General features: G+C 50.4%; 1 long non-coding RNA gene and 1 pseudogene across 1 annotated transcript in view; both read right to left on the bottom strand.

Annotated features, from left to right (window-relative positions):
• LOC137633387 (uncharacterized) overlaps positions 1-24577 on the bottom strand; it is a 60952-nt gene that overhangs the window by 20489 nt on the left and 15886 nt on the right. The window contains exon 2 of the long non-coding RNA XR_011042188.1: positions 3863-4182. This is a non-coding gene — a long non-coding RNA (uncharacterized lncRNA). The remainder of the gene's footprint in view (positions 1-3862; positions 4183-24577) is intronic.
• LOC137634076 (5S ribosomal RNA) lies at positions 10584-10701 on the bottom strand (annotated as a pseudogene).

Consider the following 24577-nt stretch of genomic DNA (forward strand, 5'->3'; position numbering starts at 1 on the left):
GGTGTTTATGATCATGCCTAGATATACCAGTCTTTGAGAAGGAAGCAGAGAAGACTTCTTGAGATTTACCATGATCCCTAGATCTTGGCAAAGTCCCAGAAGCTTGTCCCGGTGTCGAAGAAAGGTCGACTCCGAGTCTGCCAGGATCAGCCAGTCGTCCAGATAGCGGAGGAGATGGATGCCGATCCTGTGTGCCCACGAAGAGATCAGGGTGAACACTGGTGAAAACTTGAGGTGCTGTGGAGAGACCAAAACACAGCACCTTGAACTGGTAGATCTTGTTGTCTAGGCTGAATCTTAAGTACTTCCTTGAAGACGGATGGATTGGGATCTGGAAGTACGCGTCCTTCAGATCCAGTGTACACATGAAATCTTGTGGTTTCACTGCAAGTCTGACCGTGTCTGCCGTCTCCATGCTGAACGATGTTTGTTTGACAAGCCTATTCAGAGCTGAGAGGTCGATGACTGGTCTCCAGCCTCCAGACGCCTTCTTTACAAGAAAGAGTCGACTAAAGAAGCCTGGGGAACCGTCGACGACCTCTTGGAGAGCATCCTTCTTTAACATGGTCTCGACTTCTGCCCGTAGGGCTAGCCCCTTTACCGATCCCATGGCGTAGGAGCTCGACACTGGATTCGCTGTCAGGGGAGGTAGAGATGTTGTGAACGGGACGCGATATCCCTAACCGATTACGGAAATCGTCCAGGAATCGGCCCCGAGTTGCTGCCACCTGATTGCGCAACTTTGTAGGCATCCCCCCACTGGTGGACATGGAGGGGGACTGCCAATCGTAGCGTTTGCGGCCTCGGCCACTCCCTCTAGGATTCTTGCCTCCCCTGGAGGACTTTTTGCCTTTGTTGTCTTTGACAGGAAAGGGCTGCTGTTTGGACACCGTCGTCTTTGCTGCCACTGCCGGTTTCGTCGTCTTGGACGGGCGAGGTTGTTTAGGTGCTGGAGGTTTGTAGGGCTTTGTTGTGAGAGCCCTTTGGAGGAGGTGCTGGAGATTTGTAGGGCTTCGTTGTGAAAGCCCTTTGGAGGAGAGAGTCCTGATTGGATTTCCTCCACCTCTCAGTTGCCTGTTCCACATCTTTGGGCTCAAACAGACTCTTTCCTAAAAGGGAAGAATGTCTGAGCCTGCTGACTTCGACGGCAGGGACCTTCGAATGGAACCTTTCTGCCACCGCATCACGTCGTTTCAAGATCGAATTGGCCCACAAGTTCGAGACTTGGTGGGCCAGAAACTCGATGGTGCGGGTGCCCAAAAGGAGGAAGGTCTCCAGGGCCTTCCTGGTGCTCTCCTTGGACAGATCCTCGGATCGCAGCAGGATGTCAAGAGACCCCAACCAGACGTCCAGCCACAAAGTAGCCTGCATGGCACACTTCGCGACCTTCTCCTGGCTTAGGATCTCTGTCGCCGAGAAAGCCACTTGCCGGCTAGAGTGTCTCTCAAGAGGGACTCCCTTGGTAAGCTCTTCCACAGAGTGGTGCAAAGGAAGAGCTAAGCAAGACTCCTCAATGATCTCAAAATACCTCCTCTGGTGGACACGAGGAGGCGGGAGGAGCTTGTTGCCAGCAGTGGAACGGCTGGAGGAGGCGAGCTCGGAGAGCTGGCCCTCAACCTTATCCCTGGCACTCTTCATCACTTGGGACCAGGACAAAGCCGCACTGGCCTTAGCGGGTTTCTGAGTGCCAAAGACTCGATCCACGACCGTGTCCTTGCCCTCACGAGGAGGAATCTCGGGGTCTGGGAACCCGGCCTCACCAGGGTCAAGACCTGCCAGAAGGCATGTCTGACTCCTGCTGCTCTCCCCCCTGGAGGACTGGCAGCAAAGTCTCCCGTCTCCAAAGGCTCTACTTGGGGGGACACGTGGACGTTCTCCGCGGGTCTCGTTGGCTCCAGTCGAATCCTGGAAGAAGACTTAGGGATGGTCTTAGAGTCCTTCGGTTCCCTCCTAAGAAGGATATAGGAGTCCAATAACGAAGTCTGAGGGCTCTTCTCCGCCCCACACGAGACGATTCTCCTGCTCGAGGTGGGGTTTCTCTCATTGGTGCGATAGGAGAAGGCCTCGCCTCGGTAGACTCCCGAGGACGAAAAAGAGAAAGTCTGAGGGGGGGAAGGAGCCTTCCTTACGGATTTCTTAGGAGCCAGCTTAACACTGGGAGAAGTCACCACGACCTCTACTCCTCTCTTCCTCTTCAGTGGGGTCGGAGCTGCCCTTGGTTTGAGGCCCAACTCAGAGAAGGCAGGCTTGACAGCCTGGACGACAGCTCTGATAAGGGACCTAAACCATGGCTGCTTTCTGACAGACGCAGTGTCAAAGACTCTCTCTGGAGGGAAGGGGATCGGGCGATCCTTCGGAGTAGATACTATAACGGGGCCTGCCTGAAAAAAAAGGGAAGAAGATTGGTGCCTGGACCTATCTTAAGACCTCCCCTCCTCCCGCGAGCGCGCTGATCTGCGCTTGCCGGGGGGGGGGGGACGTGAAGACAACGACCTGGCTTCTCTCGTTCCTTTAGTCCTGCTCAGGGGCTCGCGCTGCAAAACCCGGTGGGAATCGCGCTGGGGCTCGCGCGATGGAATAATCCCAGGTTCGCGCACATGTGTGCGCGCGGAGATGAAGGCACGGGCGTGCGGGTGAGGGCGCGCGTGGGCATGAGGGCGAGGGCTGATGCGCAGGCGAGCGATGGCGCGCAGGCGAGCGATGGCGCGCAGGCGAGCGATGGCGCGCAGGCGAGCGATGGCGCGCAGGCGAGCGATGGCGCGCAGGCGAGCGATGGCGCGCAGGCGAGCGATGGCGCGCAGGCGAGCGATGGCGCGCAGGCGAGCGATGGCGCACAGGAGAGCGATGGCGCACAGGAGAGCGATAGCGCTCAGGAGAGCGATAGCGCTCAGGTGAGCGACTGCGCACAGGTGAGGGTGCGCGCGGGCGCGCAGGCGATCTATGGCGAGCAGGCTCGTGGGTGCGTGGGCGTGCAGGAGATGGTGCGCGCGGGCGCGCAGAAGAACCATAGTAGAGGCCAACTTCCAAACACACAACTGCAAAGAAAAAGCAAAAAAAAAAAGATCAAAGGCTGTCAAGCGAGAGTGGGAGCAGACACGTCTGTTCATCACCCGAGCCAAAAGCAAAGTGAGCTAGTCACCGGTGTGTGAGGGGGGGGGGAGGGATAGCTAGCTACCCCTCCCCTACCCCCACGCTAACTAGCGAGGGGGTAGTAAACCCTCGTTAAAATTCTAATGGCTCGTCATTTCGGCTACGCCGAAAGTAATACCCTATTTAAATAGCGTGGTTTGTATTTCGGTTACGGAACAAACAGGGCTTAGATGTGCTACTTCCCTGGCCAGACAGGTGAGAGGGTGCATCACCAATCAGGAGTAGTTGAAATGTGTTAGGTAGTAATAACAATGCTACCCTACAACCGAAATTGATGCGAATACTCTGATGCCTGTCATTGAAATCATTCTCCTATTAAGGGACGACAGTTGACATTCATATAAGAACAAGTACTCTAAAAGGTGATTGGATCTGATAATGTTTCTTGATACTTAACACTTTACAGTACTTAGTGCCATGGACATTATCTGAGAAGAGTAAATACAACCACCAAATAACTGTTTATTGTATCACACCAAAGCAACAACACATTCTGAATAGAGTACAGCTGTCCCTCAGTTTAATGGATATGCTGGTTGGAGCTTAGCAAGTTTGTAAATGCAGGACCTAAAGAGATTCCCTACATAAACTAACCAACACAATACCCTTCATTTACAATCATCTTTTAAGAAACTTGACAGCCTACAAATGAATCGTTTCCATAAGGAATTATGATTAGTTTACCCTTCATAGGTATCTAAATCCTTCTTACCTTTATTGAAGAGATGTAGAATGGTCTTGATGACATACAATAACGACAAAATCTGCAATGAGCCGACATGCTGTGCATCCAGCCGATTTCTCAACGGCATTATCGTCATTATCTTCTACGGTAACTATGGTGTCTGTATGATGACCATCTGTCCCTTAGTCATCTGCATGACTAAAAGGACTTCTTTCATTGTCCCTCACAGTCCTCAACATCATCTTAGCGGGTCTCCTTTTACAACTTGATTTTAAAGTAATGTCCTTCACCTTTAGACAGACATTTCCCCCAGACTTCTCCAGCAGCGCTTTCATCTTCGCAGAGACCTGAAATAAGATGAAAAATAATTAAAAATCAGAACTACTCATATTGTTGAGGACTTATCATTGAATGTATCTTGCATGCATAAGAAGCATTGCTCTGAGGCAAATATCCAATTCCTATCAAAGACTAGCATTCTTTGAGCAATAATGCACAATGGCTAAAATCCAAGTCTTTTACTCTATTTTGAATTAATATCAATTAATCAGTCATACCTTTCTAACCTCAGGTACAAAAGACACGAAAATCAAAATAAAAATTCTTGAAAGTATTTTCTATTTTTCCTTAACTAGACAAATTCAAGTCCTTTAATAGGGGCACAAACTTGCCTCCCAACCTATTCCGGCAACTACTAGGCAGCCCTATATGTGGACTAAGGAAGCAGTTCTTGGCTGACTAGGCAGACTGTAAGATGTTCCAGCGCATCCTGCTAAGATGGGGGCCATTCCCAAACAGAAATGCCAAACTAAGGTTGACAATAGACCAGCTTTATCAGTAATACTGACTGTGAAAGGGAGTTGACCTGTGAAGATGATTCCGGCAAGTGGTACCTCTGGCGACTCTTACAGCTCCTGCTCCGGTGTCAGCTCAGCTGACGGTGATTCTACTGAGGATGTCAAAACCCTTTAGTCTGACTACCATCTATATGACTTAAATCTTTCTGATGGAATCTGGCCAAAGTTTTACCCAATTCCTTACAGATTTTGAGACCTCCTACGCCAGTCGGTAGATACACGGCAGAAAGATCCAGTCGATGGACTACTGAGCTTGGAAGGTACCTGAAGGGGGAAGCAGGCTTTCTCAGCCTATGGGGGTTCTGAGACCTCCAACCTGGAAATGAAGGATCTCCAACTCGACTGGTGCTAAGGATCCCGAGAGACGAGACACTGGGAGGATGGCCCGATTCCAGAGCGCCACCTGAGAGAAGGCCGAACTGTTGAAAATTTACTCTATGCAGTTGGCCTCCTTGTATAAGTCAGCATACCCACGGTGTAACCTGGACAAAAGAAACCCAAGGCGCAAGCTCCTCAAAACTGTTCCCAGTAAAGTGGCAAGTTGGCTAGAGCAATCCCTGGCCACCATAAAAATGTCTACTGGTCGTCAGACCACTTGGTAGGATGTCCTGCCCCTGCAGTGTGTCCTGGATGACGTAACACGCCAGGAGAGCAAAACGCCAGAGGATTTGTTCGAGCATCCACACGCACAACTCCTCAACCTCCTCCGAAGCCTGCACCTGCCACCATTTTGCACCCCAGGCAGGTCTCCTCAGTTCCAGAGAAAACACCAGTACTCAACTTGATGGAACAAACCTCTCAATAAGAAGACCTACCCATTTTGGTTTTAGAATGATGTCAGTGCCTCAGCAGTTGAATAAACCCATATTGTATATCTCTGACTGTCTCATCCACATTTGGGGTGTAGAAAGGATATTCATACGCTCAAGAGAGTTAAGGTGTGAGGCAAGCGATTGTCTTGAGCGCATGCTGCTGAACGCAGGGAAAAGCTCAGCAATGACCTTGAGTGAACAATTGCTTTCTACATGTCTTTCAGGTCGACATGGGTGCAAGTGAACAATTGCTTTCTACATGTCTTTCAGGTCGACATGGGTGCAAGCCCCAGGGGAGCACAAACCTGGTTCATGCTCTACTAACCCCCTGGATGAAGTAGGATCACCGATTGTGGCCGAGTGGGAGACGTGAGCCTTGCTTGTGAATTTTACCAAAGCAGGTAGAGCAATCTCAGTTGTGCAAGGGCGTGCACGAGCCATGGGGATCGAGCCGAGTGCTAGCTTATGATGCCGGGCTCTCAACCCAGCCAGGTGAGCTGATCGGCGAGGATAATTTGTGAACTGAGTACTCGCTATTGCACTTCTGAACCACCTGGTCAGGACAACAGCAAACGCTTGCGACAGCATCTGCCATAAAACCCCGGAGGGTTGGCGGGCTCAGAGGAAGATCCTGGCTAAAGCATCTCTCTCAAGTGAAATGCTAGCTTCCCCCTGAATGTGAGCTGAGGACACTGAGAGGAATTCAAATCGCTGAAACAATTTGATCACCATACCAAATTGCTGGAAGCGAGTTGATCGCCAGACTCGGAAAGCAACTGGCTTCCGATAAGCGAGACTGAAAACGTTGAATCAACAGCACTCACTAGGATGTGTGTTATTCATGTGTGTCTGTCAGAAAACCACGGAGGGTTGGCAAATAGACACAGAAGGAAAGACGTCTGATCCTAAGACTTCATAGAAGTCTAACTCCAAGAAGGTGAGAATGAGCTTTCCCCCTTGGCCAGCCTAAGGCGTTAAAGGTAACATGATAATATTAATCAAGTTCTTGACTAAAGCAATATCTTGGGTAGTGCCATAGCCCCTGTTCTAGGGTCTTCCACTGTCTTAGGGTAGCGTTTTCTTGCTTGAGGGTAAAATTGGACACACTATTATATACTATTTCTCTTATTCTTGATTTTTTTTTTCAAGTTATAATGATATATACATGAAAGAATGATCTTAATGCTGTTATTGTTATCAAAATATTAGTTCTCTTATAGTTTATTTCCTTTCCTCACTGGGCTATTTTTTCCCTGTTGGAGCCCTTGGACTTGGAGCATCCTGCTCTTCCAACTAGGGTTGTAGCTTAGCAAGTACCGGTAGTAATAATAATAATTCCCAAGACACTATTGTATATCCTCATACCGGGAACAGAGACCAAGCGTAAAGCTGGAATTTGTCCAGTTTCAACCCAGTGGGGACAGGGCTTTGTCTCCACCGACTGCTGAAATCAAAGTAGAGTTATAGTGAGCGAGCAGGATGTGATGCTTCCCCGCTAATGACTGGCAAGCCAGCAGCTGCCCGTTGAGATACTACTGCTAGCATTATTGGGTCCCTTTAACTGGCTTAATAGTACTGTACTATAATGGATTCACCTCTGGTTACGGCTTTTTCCTTTGCCTACACTTACACCAAATAGTCTAGCCTATACTTTACACGTTCTCCTCTTCCCTCACACACCCGACAACACTGAAGATAACCAGAAAATTCTTCTTCACTCAAGTTGTTAACTACTGCATTGTAATTGTTCAGTGGCTACTTTCCACTTGGTAAGGGTAGAAGGGAGACTTTAGCTCTGGTAAGCAGCTCTTGTAATGGCAAAATACTCGGCCACACAAATGGGTAGAACCAAGGAGGAGGAAGATAATAAATTAAGAGAGAGATGCAAGACACAGCAGCACAAAGACCAATGATTAAATAGCGTTATTTCCGGGGACAAATATACCCATAAATATACTTGGGTAAGGGGGTTGGTCGTAACACCGCTACACTGATATAGGGTGTGTTCAAAGGCGTTTCAAGTTTTTAGTTGTGGTAGTCGACCCACCATAAATAAGCAAATATGGGTTTCTGCTAGTTATTGTCCCCAGAAATGTTCAAAACACAAATAATACACATAAACCAATCACACTTTCTCTGTAACTATTATCTTACAGTATTCTAATAGTTTACGCGTCGCATCAAACAAGACGGATAAATACCATCTCACCACAGAAACCACCTATTTGCCTAAGGACCCCATATTGCTATACATATCATACCAATGCGTCTACAGCCAACGCACGATTAAGTTATACCAAAATAGAGAACACTTGCAGTTTTACTTTGTTGTATCATAATATCTTTATGATTATCATCGAAATATGACAAATTCGGAGATAATTTGTATTTTTCCTAACCATACAAACCTTAGCTATTTACAAAGGGTTTACCTTTTAGCGTAGCTGAAATGGCGAGCCATTAGAATTTAACGAGGGTGTATTACCCCCGCGCTAGTTAGCGGGGGGGGGGGGGGGTAGGGGAGTGGTAGCTAGCTACCCCTCCCCCCTCACACACCGGTGAACTGCTTCACTTATCTTAGAGGTAGGACTTGTCTTGGGGGACAGGGATGGCGGGCAAATATGTGTAAATAGCTAAGGTTTATATGGTTAGGAAAAATACAAATTATCTCCGAATTTGTCATTTGTTCCGTAACCGAAATACAAACCACGCTATTTACATTGGGTGACTTACCCCTTAGGAAGGGTGGAAAGTCCCCAGCCATACTGGCTTTGGCTTTACCCGGGGACTCAAAATCCGAGTGAGTCGCACTCGAGAAAAGGAGTCCCTGCACCTCACAAGTTCCTTGCTCCGCAAGGAAACGTGTGGCCTACATAAGCTTGTGTGAAGGAAGAAGTGTGACCCGTCCTAGTCAGTTGACCTGGAGTTCCAGAAGAAACTCTGGGTTAGGACGTTCCCAATACCACCTCGCCAGGGTATGGGGGACGCGACAGTATTGACTCAATACTCGGAACACAAGGAAGCATGGTTTACCTGCAGAGGTTTGAGGTCAGCTATGCAGAGACCAGGATGCTACTTCCCCAGTAGAGGGGACGATGAAGAAAGAAGTAAGGGCCAGACATACTTCTTTCGTTCATGCAGACTAAATCCTGATAACAATGCCCTCAACCTTCTGCTACCTGTCCAAAAAGGAGCCTGAGGTTAGACCAGCTGTTGTGTAGCCACCACAGAGCGATAGAAACGTATCGATACTCCTGTGGGTCATGTCCTGCAGGAAGCGGTCTGCGAAGGACATTAGACGCTTCCAGACTCCAGCTTGTAGTACCTGCGTCACAGAGTAATACTACTCGAAGGCGAGGGACGTTGCGATGTATCCGACATCGTGCTGTAGGGCGAAGTGACGGAGGAGGGTCTGGATTCAGGTCGAGATGAATGTCCTTGAGTCCGAGCTGAAGAGGTATACTGGAGACTCACCCGTGTCCTTCCTGTGCTCCCAACCTGGCTGCACGTGAGGACAAACTGCAGCAGTTCCCAAAGATAACTCCTGCTCACTCTGGCCGAGGCCAGAGTGAGCAGAAGCACCGTCCCCCAAGACGGAATACGATCAGGGGCCTGACGTAATGGTTCTTGAGAAGATCTCTTAAGGGACTAAAAGTTCGAACCATGCTCCATGGAGGTGGTCTCACTACGACTGGGGGCAGGGACGTTCGCAGCTTCGCATGAGCGAAGAAAGGTCCAGCGGGAAGGAAAAAGTCTATTCCTTTCAGCCTGAAGGCCAGAGAAAGGCTGAGCGACAGGCTTCATTGCTGAGAGCAGAAAGGAGTTTCCTCCCGCCGAAAAGCAATAAGTCCGTTATTGCTGGAGAAGAGGCCTCAAGGGAAGAGGTATCTCTCCCACGACACCAACCACAGAAGACTCTCCACTTCGCCTGGTAGACCCCTGCGGATGACTATCGCAGGTGATGCGATCTCCGCTCCGCGACTATAGCAGGTTGTCTCTTCTTGAGGTGGCGGCGTAGTGTCTCCAGGCACGAAGCCGAAGCGATGCCACGGCTCGTGAAAGATGTTGTAGTGTGGTTGTTAGAGTAGCCTGTGCCGTGGGAGAAGCTCTTCCGGGAGTTCCGTCAGGGGAAGCAGAGGGTCCGGAAACCGTTTCGCGTATAGTCACAGTGGAGCTCTCAGGGCCATCGAAAGGTTGACAGACAACCTGGTCTTGTTGAGACCCATTCTCAACAGACAACACTGGTGGGAAGACGCAGGCGTCGATGTTGTCTCACCATCACCGGAAAGCATTTTGCCAAAGAGTCTTGGGGTCTGAGACTGGAGGGTAAGAACAGCGGAAGCTTGAAGTTCCAGGCTGTCGCGATCAGGTCCCCCAGGCCAGGACTTGCTGGCTACTAAAGGCCAAAGACCCCCAGGTACCCTCTATCTGTGAGGCTCTGCCCAGATAGTCGGTGAGAACATTCCTGTGCCCGGAATGAGCGAGCCGATAGTGGTATAGAGAGGACCTCGGATCATCTCAGTATCTCTACTGCAAGATGCGAAGGTATGAAAATACGTCCCTTGCTGGTTGGAATACGCCAGTACCATGAAGTCGTCGCGCACGGAGCGACTCGGCAGGAACTGTAGGATCTGTAGAGGGGCCAGACTACGGCCCCTAAGCCTGCCTGAATGATGGAGAGGTATCCTTCAGGTCCTGGCCATAGGCCTGAACCGGAACATGCGGCCCCCCTTTTCTTTGACGAGTCCGAGAACAGCATCAAAATGTGGGGACAGGACGAGAATATCCACTCCCATCAAGAGGTTCCATAGGTCAACACCCATTGCAGGTCTAAACGTCCCGCTAGTCCCCTAGGGGCCAGAAAGTCCGGTTAACCGTTGCTTTGATACCACCGGAACTTGGGCCGCCTCACAGGGAACTTATCCTGAGGCGACCGTTCGGGACTTTAGACGGGTCAATGAGGAAAAGAGACTCAGGAAACGTTCCAAGGTAGGGCTGAAAGCTCTGCTTGACTGAGAACAGGTACTGCAACTCTCCTCAGCCTTGCCACAGTCAACTGAAGGGAAGGCTCGGAGAAGGAGGAAACAGCATCTGGCGTACCCAGGCGGTCACCCATCCAAGTACTGACCAGCCCAACGTTGCTTAACTTCGCTGATCGGACGAGAAGCGGTGTTTCCAACGTGGTAAGGCCGTTGACTCAATATCATGGCTAGATACCCCAGATGTTGAGGCATAAGTAGAGAAGGCTCCTAGCAAATTACCATGATCCCTCACTCATGGTAAGGACCCGGAAGCTTGTCCCGGCGTTGAAGAAGGTCGAACCCGAGCCTACCGGAGTTGACCAGACCTCCAAAAGGCGAAGGAGGTGGAAGCCTGCATCTGAGCGGCCATGAGGAAAGCAGGGAGAGTTCTTTGGGGAAAAACCTGCGATGCCGCGGCGGGATTGCCACACCGCATCTTAAGACTAGGCTGAATTCCAAGAGCTTCCTGGAAGATGGATGGAATGGAAACTGGAAGTACCCGTCCTTCCGATCCAGGGCCTAAGGAGTCCTGCCGCCTCGTTACCAGTCTGATCGATTCTGCTGTTCCACGCTGGACGAAGTTTGTTCGACAAACTTGAACAGAGCTGAGAGGTCGACTACGGAATTCCCGTCTCAGATGCTTTCCTACGAGAAAGGATCGACTGAAGAAGCCGGGGGGTGAAGCCGTCGACGATCCTATGGAGGACCTTCTCCTAAGGCATGGATCATTCTGCCCAAACGGGCAAAAACTCTTGCCGACCCCATGGCATAGAGGTTCAGTGACACTGAATTCGCTGACAGAGACGGAGAGATGGTAAGAGCGAGGCGCGATATCCTTGGCTGATCACAGAGATCGTGCAGGAATCGGCATCGGGAAGCTGTTATCCGGATGAGTAACCTTAGGCATCCTCCCAGCGTGAGACCTGCAAGGGGGGGTTGCCAATCCTAGAGTTTGTGAACTCTGCCGCTCCCTCTAGGATTATGCCCCACCAGGAGAGTTCCCGTACTACCTGTTCCTGACAGGAGGGGACTGCTATTGGACACCTTGTCTTAGCTGCCGTAGCCGGTCCGATAACTTAGGCCGACGAGGCTGAAAGAAGAGGCGCTGGAGGCCTGCAGGGTCTGGACGAAAGCGCCTTGGAGGAGTGAAAATGGAAGTCGACTTCCTCCGCACAACCGCTGTCCATGTCCCTGTCCTTGGGCACAAACAAGCTCTTCCCAAGGATGGAAGAGTGTCTGAGCTTGTCGACATCCATGGAGGAGACACCCGAGAGGAAGCCCTCGGTCACTGCGTCTAGATGGTCCAACCTCGAGCTTGCCCGCAAGTTCGAAACTTGGCGATGAAACGCCAAGGTGCTTGAGCCCGAGAGGCGGAAAGTACCCATGACCTTCCTGGAGCTTCCTTGTACAAAACCTCGGGTCTCAACCGAGGAGGGAAAGGACCTGGTAAGCCCCTTCCACGAGATGGAGAAGAGGAAGGGGTAAACCAGTCACCCCTTGCCCGACGGAGAAATCTCGAACGGAAAGCTCCCTGGCAAGACCCTTCCAGGGAATGACGAGGAAGGGCTAACCCAAGTTCTGGAAAAAAGAATGTTGCTCAGACCTCCCTGAAGATTCTTCCTGCTCTTGCATGTGCCATGCTCTGCGTTTACGGGGTGAAGACCGTGTTCTGGAAATACGCTCCAGAAGACTCGCCAGGCTGGCCATGTTGCGAAACCCTGGTGGTCGCAATCGCCCTGGCGCTCGCGCGAAGGTAAATCAATGGTTTGCGCGTGGCCGAACGTGGAAGCGCCCATGCGCGGGCAAGCAGGAGCGCAGACGAAAGTGCGCGAGGGAGCGCAGAAGGAGGGCGAGCGTGGTAGGAAGGGCGAGAGCTGGTGGTCGGCGAGCAATGGATACTGCAGGAATCGAGCCGACATTCGCGCGATGGACGGTTCGCGCGACGGAACACCGTTGGTTCGCGTGACGGAACACCGTTGGTTCGCGTGACGGAACACCGTTGGTCCGCGCAATGGAATACTGTTGGTTCGCGCGCGCGGGCGAACATTGGAGCGCATGCGCGTAGGAGCGCGGGCACGTGGGCGTGTGGTTGCACAGGCACGTGGGCGCGCGGGTGAGCGCAGGCGGTCAGGAGACCGATGGCGCGTAGGCGGGCGATGGCGCGTTGACGAGGAATGGCGCGTAGGCGGGCGATGGCGCGTTGACGAGGAATGGCGCGTAGGCGGGCGATGGCGCGTTGACGAGGAATGGCGCATCTTGGCGAGCGAAGGTGCGTTGGCGAGCGATGGCGCGTTGGCGAGCGACGGCGCGTTGGCGAGCGACGGCGCGTTGGCGAGCGACGGCGCGTTGGCGAGCGACGGCGCGTTGGCGAGCGGTGGTGCGTTAACAAAACGCTAGCGTGCAGGCAAAGAATCGCGCGGGCGAGTAGGCGATCGCTAACGCGTAAGAGATTAGGGATGGTTAGCGCGCATTGCGCTAAACAGAAGGCGCGCAGGTGCATCAGGAAGGTGAGCGCTGAAGCAAGCTGTTAATCAGGCGATCCTGGACGGTCAGGAAAAACCGTTGGCGCCCATAGGTGCGTGGCAGGAAAGGGCGCGCAGATGTGCGCTGGCGATTAAAGAAAGCTGGCGCACAGAAGGACAGAAGTAAAGGTGAGCGCTGGCGAGCAGGAGGAAGATCTACGGAAAGACTCAGCTACAGGAGATCGTGGCCCACAGCAGGAGAGCGCTAGATCGCTACTGATGGTGTCCAGGGGACCTGACACGCGTGGCGGATCGATGGCGATCGTTGACACGCAGGAGATCGCTGACGAGCAGGCGAACGTTGACGTGTCTGTGGTCGCTGGCAAGCTGGTGATCGCTGGCGAGCAGAAGGCAATGCGTGGAATCCTGTGCGTAGAAGAAGAGTCCTTGTCCAAGACCTGAACCGAAGTTCTAGATTGCGCGGACGAACGTGGGCGCACATGGCGCGTAACAGGAACCAACAGGAACAGCAGCGACGATCATCAGGAGAGCGCTGACAAACAGGAGAGCGTTGGCGATCCGGAAAACGCTGATGAGGAGAGCGCTAACACTGAGCAAGAGCGCGCCTGTGTGCTAACACTGAGCAGGAGAAAACACTGCAGAAGGGCGCGCAGGGGAACCCTGACATGCAAGGGAAGCACCCCCCGTGGGAGGCAACCCTTTGCCCCGAAGGAACCGTTGTCCGTTGGAAGACCGCATCGGAAGACCGTTGCCCGTCGGAAGACGAGGTCAGACTGCTGTCCATCTGCACCAGGGGCGGAATGTCAAGAAGAAGGAGTTGCAGGCTGCATACGGAGATTCAAAAAGGTGACTCTTAGCACCCTTATAGGGAGATGGGAGGCCCTTACGACGTAGTGGACGGTGAGCCTTACGGCAAAGGCGGCCAACAGCAACAACAGCAGAAGAGTCCTCTGAAGAGGAGTCTCTAAGAGAGTACTCTCTCGCGAACGCAAGAGAGAAACTTCGTAGAAGAGACGGGTCAGCCAGTGACCTAAAAAGAGCAATCCTCCGAAGAGGGGCTCCTGCAGTTGCCCAGCCCCTTGAGCGTAACTGCAGGTGCGACCGCTCAGCACCAAGAGCATAGTCGCACGAAAAAAAAAAGGCAAGAGAAGAACCCCCCAAGGAAGAAAAAACTCAAGCCTGGACAGGAAAACTTCCCTCGGAAGGAAAGCTACCCACCCAAGGAGGCGAGCCTCCTGAGTGTTCTAAAATGAACTGGAGAGCTATCAATCGTCACGGGAGGACTTCCAGGAGAAGGAGACAAGCCCCTGACGATCTATAGGGGAGGCAGCAACAGCCGAATCCCCAGGCCTCAACAAGACAGCTCACTCCGTTGTCACATTACAGAAACAAACTAGATCGGTAACTGTGAAAAATAAAAACAAAAATCATTAGTTGACATTCATTCCCCCGGGAAGGCTCCGAAGAGGAATCCCGAGGGAAAGGAACACAAGAATTACACAACAGGCACGTGCCCTCACAACCACTTACACTCATGGAAGGAGAGCTGTAACCAACACAGAATTATAACAATTATAATTATGTAACTATGTAATTATGTAATTTAAAAATGAATGAACACTAAAGAAAGAACGAAAACCCCGAAAGGAATCGTTCTACAAAGCTGAAAAATCAACAAATACAATTAGATTCATAAACTAATTGAGACAAAACGTACGGCGTAGCAACCCCACCCACACGGGAAGGAAGCTACTCAGACGTAGTAAAAGTAATGTAATAAAAGGGTGAACGACCTCAAAGAGAGAGAGAGAGAGAAAGACCGAAGTCAAACTCGATCGCGACCCATGAAATTACACCATGGTGGCCTAACTGCCGAGGGCTCCACGGAGATATCGTACACTACACACAAAAGCACAATCTCTGAAAAAGAAACTTACTGATTTCTATACTCAAATATATACATAAACACGAAAAAATGTTTACATATATATTGAGTAAAAGAAAAGTAAGTGATTAAGTAAAGACAAAACAAACAATGGCTGCCAAGCAAGGACAAAGACACAGACGTCTGTCCATGTCCGAGCCAAAAGTGAAAGTGGAAGTGAAAGCAGTTCACCGGTGTGTGAGGGGGGGAGGGGTAGCTAGCTACCACTCCCCCACCCCCCCGCTAACTAGCGCGGGGGTAATACACCCACTTTAAATTCTAATGGCTCGCCATTTCAGCTACGCTAAAAGGTAAACCCAATGTAAATAGCGTGGTTTGTATTTCGGTTACGGAACAAATATATTTTTCAAATTTTTTGGATAGGTTATCCCTTTTACCCCCCCCCATGGACGTACTGGTACGTTTCACAAAACTCATCCCTTTACCCCAATGGACGTACTGGGACATCCTTGCAAAAAACTGCTATTTACATTTTTTTTTTTTCATATTTTTGATAACTTTTTGAGAAACTTCAGGCGTTTTCCAAAAGAATGAGACCAATCTGACCTCTCTATGATGAAAATTAAGGCTGTTAGAGCAGTTTAAAAAAGGGATTTTGACGTAGGAAAAATCTATTTCTGGGCGAGGGACCTGTGCCGCCCAGTGAATAAGCTCCTATTAGCACTTATTCTTAGGTAATTTACTGCTAAATATACCAGAGAAAAAATGTAATGGAGTGCTAGGTTAACTAGCTCGCTCACCTATTGGTGTCGGTATAGAATTGGGCGTATAATCCAGAGGTCCCGCACTATTTAGATTTATCCACGACAAAGACCCCAATAGAGGAGAGCCGTTCAACCTCACTCGGCACCAGCAACTCTGCATCCGCTCAGAACCCAACTCCTTAGCACCCAAAGTTTGGGGACTCCAAGGGAGAGGAGCTGGGAGGGTTCACTGGGCGGCACAGGTCCCTCGCCCAGAAATAGATTTTTCCTACGTCAAAATCCCTTTTCTGGGCTTGAACCTGTGCCGGTCAGTGAATATATACAAGAGAAATGTCACCAAACTTGCAAAATAAAGGAAAAAACATAAACATAAGGGAAATACAAGTTGCTTTAATCAGAGATGAGTGCCAAAAACAGCTATAAGAGTATCTTAAAAAGAACATAGATCCACTTGGTAGAACAATTGTCAAAAAAGGTAAGGTATAATAATGCCGTGAGTGATGATATATACAGATACTCAGAGGTCAAAAAACGGATTTTGAGCGAAGCGAAAAATCTATTTTTGGGTGAGATAGCCATGGCGTCCTGATGGAAGGATCCTTTTTGGTAGCTTCCTTGGGTAATCACTACTAGGATTTTCCCAGAGAATTAAACCACAGGTTATCACAGAATTCTAACTTCTGGAGCGAGTATCCTAAGGGTTTCCCCTTAAGACATCGTGTATCAACAGGGACACGCATGTATAAACGTGCCACATAGCTATCTGCACCCCATATAGAGTTAACGCTTCAATATGGCGGACAGGGAGTGGCTGGGAGCTGAGCCGCAGCCAATCTAGACGTGGCGATATCGGTACTCGCGATGTAAACAGACGGACGCCATTGCTTTTGATGACGTCACGTCCGTCCTCATTCCGAAAGTCTGGAGCTCGCTCATCACCATGATACAGCGGCGCAGGGCGGGACCTGATAACAGACAGGGTGGGTCCATCAGGACGCCATGGCTATCTCACCCAAAAATAGATTTTTCGCTTCGCTCAAAATCCGTTTTTTGGGCTCAAGCCATGTCGTCCTGATGGAAGAGTACCAGAGAATTAGTGTATCGTGGTAGACTTTTTCCCCTTTATAAGTGAGTGCTAAAACATTGAGCCGAGAGCATAGTGGTCTATACTAGAGCTACCGTGAGGCAGTTGCCTTCCTGCCCCCCTGGCATGGAAGTCCCCACGGGCTATGCTGAGATCAAAGTGGTCATGGGAAGGCTATTCATATAGGCTGAAGGAACAATGAGATCCATAAGATAAGTCAGAGCGATTTGGTATTCGCGTCGAAACAAACTTGAAGAAGTGGTGGTTGTACACTTCGTGCATGGAGTTGACTCATCTTCATAATTAGTAAGTATTCGCTAAGGAAACTTACTTGCTCTATATAAATAAATGCCCGGAGTAAATCCTGGCATTTTCCTTAACCAAGAATGAAGGGTAATAAAACTATGACAATTAGTATATTTCATAGTAAGAAAGGAGCAAGGGAGACGCACAAGTAATAAAATAGACATTTTATTATATAATTGCAGGTAAATCAATACATGTCATGCAATAATTAGTAAAAAACATTTACATTGATAAAAATGTACATAGTCATAAAGGCGTGCTCTTGAGTCTGAAAGGGAAGAATAAAGTATTAGTAGGCACTCGTTCTACGGAACGTTAGTCTTTATGTAACACACGTCATGCACGTGGCATGTAGCACTCATGTGGTAATCTACTATGACATTTCACCTGAGGTAAGAACAGTTAAAGAAAACACAAGGTGGTTTCTGCTTCACTACGTATCACTTGAGGGTCAACATAGGCACCCGACGAGTTAGAGTCCCTAATAACTCACTGTTCTAAGCAGAGTTCAGAGCAGGTTTCATAACACTACCTGCGGCTACCACAAAATGTTTCACTTCGTGCACTTGTTTCGCATAATGTTTAAAGAAAACACGCGAGGATTTCCAGCCTGTATAGTTCTTGAGGCTTTCGAAATCCATACTCTGAAAGAAATTCAGAGACGAAGCGACTTTCCCAGGATCATGACCAGCGGGTGTACTGTCTGGATCCGCTCTGCGAATGAAGTAGGTGATTTTTGCTCTCAATTGTTTCAGTGACAGGTCGCTGCCCGATGTTTCTCCTTTGAAGAGTTGGCCTCCACCAAAGTTTGAAGTTCTATGAAGATAGACCTTAAGGCTCTCTACTGGACATAGAGAGGCATCTTCCTTCAAGGGGCATATCCTCCACGGGCCCCATCGTTTGGTAGGTAATTCGTTCTTTGCGAGAAACGTCGGATCAGGGAAGAGGGAGAGGTCTCCTGAATCGTTGAAAACGATATGTCCCTCTTCTCTAGATAGTGCCACTATTTCGCTGACTCGGGCTCCCGAAGCTAGAGCGAAGAGAAATATAACTTTCTGAGTCAGGTCCTTGAGAGGGCATGAATCATTGTCCAAGTTGGAGGCGAAGTGGAGAACTTTGTCTAGAGACCAAGTGATTGGTCTCGGAGGAGGTGCCGGTCGTAAACGGGCACAGGCCTTCGGTAGTTTGTTGAAGATGTCGCTAGACAGATCTATTTGGAAGGCGTATGACAAAGGTCTAGTCAAGGCCGATTTGCAAGTAGAAATCGTGTTGGCTGCCAAGCCTTGTCCATGAAGGTGAATGAAGAAGGACATGCAAAAATTTATGGTGATTTTCGAGGGGTTCTTTGCCTTGACGAAGGAGACCCATTTCCTCCAAGACGATTCGTATTGCCTTCTCGTGGATTCGGTCTTGTATTCCTCGAGGAAGTCTAGACTCTTCTTCGAAATCCCAAACCTTTTCTTAGCGGCTAGGGTGAGAAAATCATGAGATGAAGGTCCTTGATTTTCGATGATGAAGCGAAGACAGTCGACTTCTGTATTTGCTGGGAGAGAACTGGGTCCGGGAGGGGGATCAGCGTTGGCTGCATCTCCAGGATCAAGGGGTACCAGTTGCTGCGGGGCCACTTGGGAGCCACTAGAGCTGCTGTCCCTTTGAAGGTTCTCAATTTGGAGAGGACTTTCAGCAGAAGATTGGTGGGAGGGAACAGGTAAATCTTGGCCCATCTGTTCCAATCCAAGGTCATGGCGTCCACCGCTTCCGCTTTGGGGTCCTCGTACGGGGCTACATATCGAGGAAGTTGATGGTTGTCGCTCGTTGCGAAGAGGTCGATCTGGAGTTCTGGGACTCTGTGAGAAATGAAGGAGAATGATCTTGCGTCTAGAGACCATTCCGACTCTATCGGGTTTGTCCGAGATAGAGCATCCGCTGTCACATTGCGGAATCCTTGTAGGTGAACTGCAGACAGGTGCCATTTCTTCCTTTCTGCCAGACGGAAGATTGTCAGGAGCACCTGATTTATCTTGGGCGATCTTGAGCCCTGGCGATTGAGACAACGCACTACCACAGAGCTGTCCAGGGTCAGGCGAATGTGTATCGACGGGGGCGGGGAGAGTTTCTTCAGCGTCAGAAGAACCGCCATGGCCTCCAAGATGTTGATGTGAAACGTCTTGAATAGGGGAGACCAAGTGCCTTGAGCCTGTTTTTGGTGGGAGTGACCTCCCCAACCCTCCAACGAAGCATCCGTATGGATGTTGAGAGATGGAGGTGGGTGTTGGAGAGGAAGGGACCTTTTTAGGGCCCTCGCTTCTGACCACGGCTTTAGAAGAAGTCGAAGTCTGCTTGGGAGCCGTCTCTTGAGGTCTCTTCGAGCGATGGATGCGGAACGTCTCCAGACTCCCGCTGCATCCTTTAGCTGTGCACGGAGCACTGGGTTTGTGATCGAGGCGAACTGTAGAGAGCCTAGAACTTGTTCCTGCTGGCGTCTCGAGATCCGTTTGGATTCTAACAGTCGCTTGACAGACCCTGCTATTTCCTTCCTTTTCTTTGCTGGAATGGAAAGGCGGTGTGACTGAAGATTCCAGTGGATGCCTAACCATTGGAACTTCTGAGCTGGAGATAGACGAGACTTTTTCGCGTTTATCTGGAATCCCAGGTGTTCGAGAAACTGGGTAACTTTTCTGCAGGATTCTATACAATCCTCGGGCGAGGGCGCCCACACTAGCCAGTCGTCGAGGTAGGCCATCACCTGGACGTTTCGGATGCGGAGCTGTTGTACTACTGCGTCCGCTAGCTTTGTGAATATCCGAGGGGCCACGTTGAGTCCGAAGGGCATGGCCCGGAAGGCATAGCTTTTCCGTTGGAGTCGGAATCCTAGGTAGGAGGAAGCGTGATGGTTCATTGGTATGTGCCAGTATGCGTCCGCCAGGTCTATCGAGACCGTGAAAGACCCTCGAGGCAGGAGGGTTCTGATCTGTTGAAGAGTCAGCATCTTGAACTTGTTGTTCGATATGAATACGTTGAGGGGGGATAAGTCCAGAATGACTCTGAGTCTGTCTGAGTCTTTCTTGGGAACACAAAACAGTCTCCCTTGGAACCTTGTGGACTTCACCCTTCTTATCACCTTCTTGTTCAAGAGGTCTAGCACATATTCTTCCAGGAGGGGGGTTGAACGTTGGAAGAATTGCCGGAAGGTTGGGGGTGGTTGCGCCCAGCTCCAGCCCAGACCTTTCTTGATGATGCTGTGTGCCCAGGAGTCGAAGGTCCAGCGATCCTGGAAGTGGCGGAGTCTTCCTCCCACAGGAAGCACTTCATTGCTTCTGGGGTCCCGAGGACTTGCTGCCTCGACCGCTAGCTCCCTGTCCTCCTCTGCCTCTGGAGGGCCGGCGAGAGGAATCTCTGCCGGAACCCCTGCCTGAGCTTCTACCCTTGGGACGAAAGGTAGTGGAGTGCTGCTCGAAGGCGGGGTTGAAGGCCGGTGATGAGGACAAAACCGGCTGTGGGACCAACTGAAAGGTCTGTGGCGGCTGAGCGGCCACTTGGGGAGTAGCGGGTGCCGGAAACTGACGTCTGTGCTGACGTTGCTGGGGTCTATGCTTCGACTGCTTCCTCTTAGGCTGAGGACCGTCATCCTGAGAGGGCTTTCTCTTCCTAGACATGTCCCATTTGTTGAGAAGGTTCCTGTTCTCAGATGCGGCCTTGTCTGTGATCTCTTTCACTAGATCAGACGGGAAGAGGTACTTGCCCCAGATGTTGGAGGCAATTAGTTTCCGGGGTTCGTGTCTGACAGTGGCACTGGAGAACACGAATTCTCTGCAGGCTCTACGAGCTCGCATGAAATGGTACAGATCCTTGACTAAGGTTGCCATATGAGATTTGGCAAGGACCATGTAATGGTCAGGGACTCTGGTGTCACCAGCCATTACGTCCATCAGGACCTGGAGAGTGAGAGATGCTGCCAGCCTCTCCTTCGTTTCCTGTTCCCTACGAAGGAGGTGTTCGTTTAGCTTGGTTCCGGATACGCCTCAAAGCGGGGGAAGAACTCCACTTCTTCCAGGGGTATGGAACCGATCTTATCGCTGACGAAGATCTTGTCATCAGCGATGACCATATGCTCGGCGAACCGCCACGGATTGTCGCTCGAGCATGCGGGGAGGTCCTTGATGGAGATTTTGCGAGATTCCTCGGAACCTCCCATCGACCGAATGATCTTGTGAGTTTCTTGGAGCTTCTGCTCCATCACGGATTCAATGAGCCGAATCATATCCTGTGCCGTAGGTAGAGGAGTCGTGGTGGAGGACGTAGACGGGAGAGACACTTCCGTCGGTGTAGGAGTAGGAGGGGGGATGGAGGGAGGGGCATCCTCCTTATCGGACTCGGTATATACTACCCGGTCCTCTTCTTCATCATCCTCCCCTTCACCCTGGGCCATAAGGGTTTTCTCGGTGTCCTCCGAGATCTCTGACATGTGTTCATCATGTTCTGAATCCAGGTGACAATCATTCATGGACTGAGCCATGACAGTATCAGGTTCCACTGTGATCTGGACGACGGGGATCTGTTCGACTGGGACCACTGAGTCTGGTGAGACCTTTGGGAACAGCAAAGACCTCATTTCTTCTGTGGCTAGGTATGGTCCAGTGGCGTTCTTTTGAAAGCCACGTACCCACTTGCGTAGGTTGTCCCGAGCAGTGTCCCGAATCTCCGCTGAGGGAGGATCATAGAATGCTTTCTGTAGGCATTCTTGGCAGACCGAACAGGTGGTGGGGCCCCAGTACTTGAGATCCCCTCTCTTGTGAGCACAAGAGGCGTGTGTCCTACACGCCGTGTGTCCATAGAAGTGTGGCCGACGGACCGCGCAGAAGTCGTGGTCACACTTGACGTACTCCTCCTGTAAAGGAAAGAGACGATGAGTATTGTAGAGTCATAATATGGCTCGTATATAAAGTTAATTATTAACAAGTTAATATTAACATAAGTTAATTGTGATGCACAGAAGGGTGGGTGAAAGGAGACAGACGCATGCCTCGTGTAACCCGCCCGGCTGGTTGCCGTAGCATCAGACAGTCCCAGGTGGCCGTAGGCCTCCATGGAAGGTGTCTTGATAATGGGAATTCCATTTAGAATTACCATATTATAGACTAGGCTTGAAATCTTATCAAGAAAGTCTGGGGATCATGAGATCCTAGTAAGGTTCCGGCAACCAGACGTGCCAATTACACGTAGCGTGCTGGAAAGATGAAACACGCAAGAAGACAGAGTGAAAACTGAACAAAATGTACGATTCCGTACCAGTTTGTCTGCGTTAACAAGCCGTCTAGGTGCGGTTTTTAGGAGCTATCGCTAGTAAAGATAGCTGAGAGAAGGGGTGCAAGGCATCTTGCCGCCTCCGGACGGGTCCGGCATACCCCCGGCACGCCGGAAGCCGCTCGAGCAGAGTTTCTGGCATTCAAGAATGATCATTCTATGGTCAAAAGAAGCCAGGGTGGCGGCAGCCGGTAGCGGCGGCCGCCGGCAAGGAGCGGCGGTTCCGGCAGCCGGAGGCAGTCGGAGGGTGACAGGGGTAAGGATAAAGGAGCATAGCCGGGGCCGGGGGCCGGCTGCTAGTGCCGGCACTCCGGGAGGGGTCGGCAGTGTGCCGAGGCTATGAGGGAATGGAGAGACCACGGCGGTAAGCCGGCGGCCGGCGGCGATCCCCGGCACTCGGGGGAAGGCGGCAAGGATAAGGAAGTCACCCGTAGCGGCGGTAATGCCGGGGTAGAGGCGGCAAGGGACAAGCACCAAAGATGGAGGTGGGATGGCAAGGCTGTACTAGCCTAGTCAAGACACCTCTGGAAAAGGTACCACCATGATAGAGGTGAATCTATCATCCTAAGCAGGGGCCGCAATGGCCGGGGGCTAAGGCAGTCCAAGAGAGGACAGGGTGTACCCAAAGAAGGGGTGGAGACTCTTCATGTCGACCAAATGATAACTGACTCCATAGCACTATGGAGGGTCTATGTATCAGAGCGGACAACACTGGGAGCACCACGGGGTCCAGCACTCCAGCCTAGGGTGGAGTGTAGGACAGGGGACATATGAAGCCTAACCTACTGGTAGGTTAGGCTAGGCAAGAGATAGGTTGGGGGGGGGAAAGGGTCTTCTTATAAGAAAGGATGGGTTATGCACCAGAGCGGCCACCTAGGAAGGGAGATGCTCACCCTAACCTATAGTAGGTGGACCAACTGAAAAACGGTGCACGCGTATATTTCAGCAAGGTACATAAACCAGCCCTCCCAACCTAACCTGGATTAGGGTTGTTAGACCCTAATCAAGGAAGGGAGAAGACGTATCGCAAGGAAAAGGTCAAGGACCGATTCAGCTTAAAGGAGGTGATCCTACCTTTAAGGTCCGCAACACTAAGGGAGGGGTCATTCCCTTAGGTGGGGAGGCGATACAGTACTCTGAGGAGTCTTGTCCTATCACATGTAATAGGATACAAGATTACCAGAGGGAAGCCCTAGGGCTAGGGATGAAGAGAGCATATAGGGGTCCTATCATAAGGTTAGGTTAGCAAGGCACTCAAGATAACCTACCCCCTATATGGTCCCTGAATGCGAAAAACACTTGCATCACTGTCAATGGTATTGTAAAATAATGCCAAAATCTTCATAACTAACACTAGGATCACTGAAATATCATGCATTAACACTGGTATAGGCTCACTGGCCTAGGGGCTAATCAAAGCCTACTGGTATGGGGTCAGCGAAGACCCTAACTAATGCGTCAAAAACACGATATAAAGTTCCTAGCTATGAAGACTAAATAACTAATAGTGCTGATTAGTAATTTATATACCGGTAAGGCTGTTGCGGCTAACTAAATAAGGCATGCAAGCAACAGCAGCGTCATAAAATGGCGCTGACCGGTCTGGCAAAGCTCTGCCACAATTATGCAAATATCTCGAAAAGTAAGATTTACTTTAAGGCCAGAGCTTATTTAAACAATACCTAAACCTTTGTACTCAACTTTCCAGAAGAAGGTGAAGCTGAAGGTTGAGACATAGCGAGGATGCAAGTAGATAAAGTCGCACAAAGGGAAAAATACGTCCAAGCGAGCGAGCTACTAGCAAAGGAATGAGGACGGACGTGACGTCATCAAAAGCAATGGCGTCCGTCTGTTTACATCGCGAGTACCGATATCGCCACGTCTAGATTGGCTGCGGCTCAGCTCCCAGCCACTCCCTGTCCGCCATATTGAAGCGTTAACTCTATATGGGGTGCAGATAGCTATGTGGCACGTTTATACATGCGTGTCCCCTGTTGATACACGATGTCTTAAGGGGAAACCCTTAGGATACTCGCTCCAGAAGTTAGAATTCTGTGATAACCTGTGGTTTAATTCTCTGGGAAAATCCTAGTAGTGATTACCCAAGGAAGCTACCAAAAAGGATCCTTCCATCAGGACGCCATGGCTTGAGCCCAAAAATTTACAAATATAGTAATAGTAATCAGGTGCAAAACCAACGAATACAAATAGGGTATAAATGAGGCA

This window comes from Palaemon carinicauda, chromosome 43 (genome assembly GCF_036898095.1).
Source record: "Palaemon carinicauda isolate YSFRI2023 chromosome 43, ASM3689809v2, whole genome shotgun sequence".
Lineage (NCBI taxonomy): Eukaryota > Metazoa > Arthropoda > Malacostraca > Decapoda > Palaemonidae > Palaemon > Palaemon carinicauda.